Below are 2,804 nucleotides of genomic sequence, written 5' to 3' on the forward strand. Positions count from 1 at the left end.
TAGGATCCTAATTTAATTTTAAATCTTTGTCAACTGTATATGATCTCATTTACATCACAAAAATCCATTTCACAACTGTAGCTGAAGTACCAATCAGTTGAAATTAACAACCCATTTACTTTTCTTTATTGTCTGATGGGATTTTATGTTTCAAACTTCATTACCAACCCTAATCAATTTTACGTAACAGACAAATTGACCAAAATATCTTTATTAAACTCCAACTGTACGATATCTATCATTATGTACAACTATAACCATCTGCAAATTGAAATGAAGAACCAAAATTCAGAAAATAACCCAGTTCATGCTCTGTATGTATATCCAATTCATCATATTTCAAAATCGAATGAGTTCTCAAAATCCATTAATATCATTGTGTTAGGAATTCATTATTCAATCTTCCTGAAAAGTTTCATCCGTCAATTTCTAATACCGAGTAAGAAATTTTGAGTCAACGTTTCAAACAAAAAAAAGTCAACAGATTCTAAATCGCGAAATTCGTAGTTGTTTTGATGTTTCTCGAGCAATTAATGATTTTGAAAGTTCATAGGGAGTATTTGGAACATATTTCGTGTTGCAACAATCATCCAAAACGTTCAAAACAATGGAGAACATTTTTTTTTCCATCCTAGCTGCGACATCAGCCTTTTTAAATTGGAATTCGTTTCATTTTTTTTTTTTTTGCTTTCCAGTAACATAACGATTGATACAAGTCTGTTATTATTTGAGGTAGCTAAATATCTGTTATGGATTACCAACTACACCCCTGGTCGATTGTTATCGAGAAGAAGAAGAAGAGCACAGCTAACAAGTTATATAACTCAGAAGGTTAGATTAAAAACAGAAAAGTAGGTTCAGTTAAATGGTTAAGTGAGGTGTAGGGGATGCATGAGGTCTCGGGTTCAATTCCCAACATGGACTGTTATTTATTTTTGGAATTCATTTGAGGTAGTTTTTATTTTTTATTTTTATCATTTTTATTTTTATTATTATTGGTATTATTATTATTATTATTTTTATTGTTATTATTACTAATTAATTGTTATTAATGTTGTTATATTATTAATTGTGATCATTGAATTAGTTATTATTATTGGTATCATTAACTTCATTAATGTAAATTACGATATTACTATTATTATTAGTAGTATTATTATTTAGGAAAGAAAAACCGTAGTAATTTTATTAGTATTTAAAGTTTACAACATAATACGAAATATTATTATAAGTTAGCTTGAAGATTAAGGTTTTTGATGATTAAAAATATATAGCCACATGTAATATATATATATATATATATATATATATATATATATATATATATATATATATAATATATAGATGTACAGAAAACTCATAAGGGTTAACCTACTTTTAATATATACCAATTAGTATAACTTTAAGGTGTAAATATTAATTACATATAAATTATGTATATATTAAAGTACAAAATATATTACATCTATAAACGAGGATTATGTATCAAATAAATATATAGTTTAATACTGATTAATGAAACATTAGTAAATTGGTAAATATAATTATAAGACATGGTTAAGATTATAAGTATAAAATTTAAGGTTATAAATAAAGATATATTTAAGATACACAACCTAATTATATTAATAGCATTATGTACAAAATGAAATATATTAATAATTATGTATGACACACATAAATTAACAAATATTTTTATATATAAAAGAAATATATGAAACATAAATATATTATTAATATAAAAATGTTATAATTAATAAATTAGATATATAAACTTATTCAATTAAAATTATGTGTATTAATATATATACAAATGATATAGGTTCGTGAATCCGAGGCTAACCTTGCATTTGTCAGTTGTTCAATGCCGTCATGTGTATTTTTACTACAAAATACAGTAGGGTGAGTTTCATTTGCCTTTTTACCCTTTATATTTTTGGGCTGAGAATACATGCGCAATTTTTATAAATGTTTTACGAAATAGACACAAGTAATCGAAACTACATTATATGGTTGAATTATCGAAACTGAATATGCCCTTTTTATTAAGTCTGGTAATCTAAGAATTAGGGAACAGACACCCTAATTGACGCGAACTCTAAAGATAGATCTATCGGGCCCAACAAGCCCCATCCAAAGTACCGGATGCTTTAGTACTTCGAAATTTATATCATGTCCGAAGGAGGATCCCGGTATGATGGGGATATTCTTATATACAAATTGTGAATGTCGGTTACCAGGTGTTCAATCCATATGAATGATATTTTTGTCTCTATGCATGGGACGTATGTTTATGAGAAATGGAAATATGAAATCTTGTGGTCTATTAAAATGTTGAAAATGATTATTTATGATAAACTAATGAACTCACCAACCTTTTGGTTGACACTTTTAAGTATGTTTATTCTCAGGTGTGAAAGAAACCTTCCGCTGTGCATTTTGCTCATTTTAAGGACAATACTTGGAGTCGATCATTGCTCTAGAATCAAAGGTTGATGACTTCGTCCAGATGGATTAGGACGGGTCTTCACAGCTACTCCCATTGCTAAGACTCCTTATCATTTAGCGCCAACGGAAATGCAAGAGTTGTTAAATCAAACCCAAGAGTTGCTTGAAAAGGGTTTTATCCGACCGAGTGCTTCGCCATGGAGCGCTCCGGTTTTATTCGTGAAGAAGAAGGATGGTAGTATGTGGATGTGCATCGATTATCGGGAGTTGAACAAAGTGACGATCAAGAATCGTTATCCATTGCCTCAGATTAACGATTTGTTTGACCAACTCCAAGGTGCGACGTATTTTTCAAA

Source organism: Rutidosis leptorrhynchoides, chromosome 2 (assembly GCF_046630445.1).
Source record: "Rutidosis leptorrhynchoides isolate AG116_Rl617_1_P2 chromosome 2, CSIRO_AGI_Rlap_v1, whole genome shotgun sequence".
Taxonomy (NCBI): domain Eukaryota; kingdom Viridiplantae; phylum Streptophyta; class Magnoliopsida; order Asterales; family Asteraceae; genus Rutidosis; species Rutidosis leptorrhynchoides.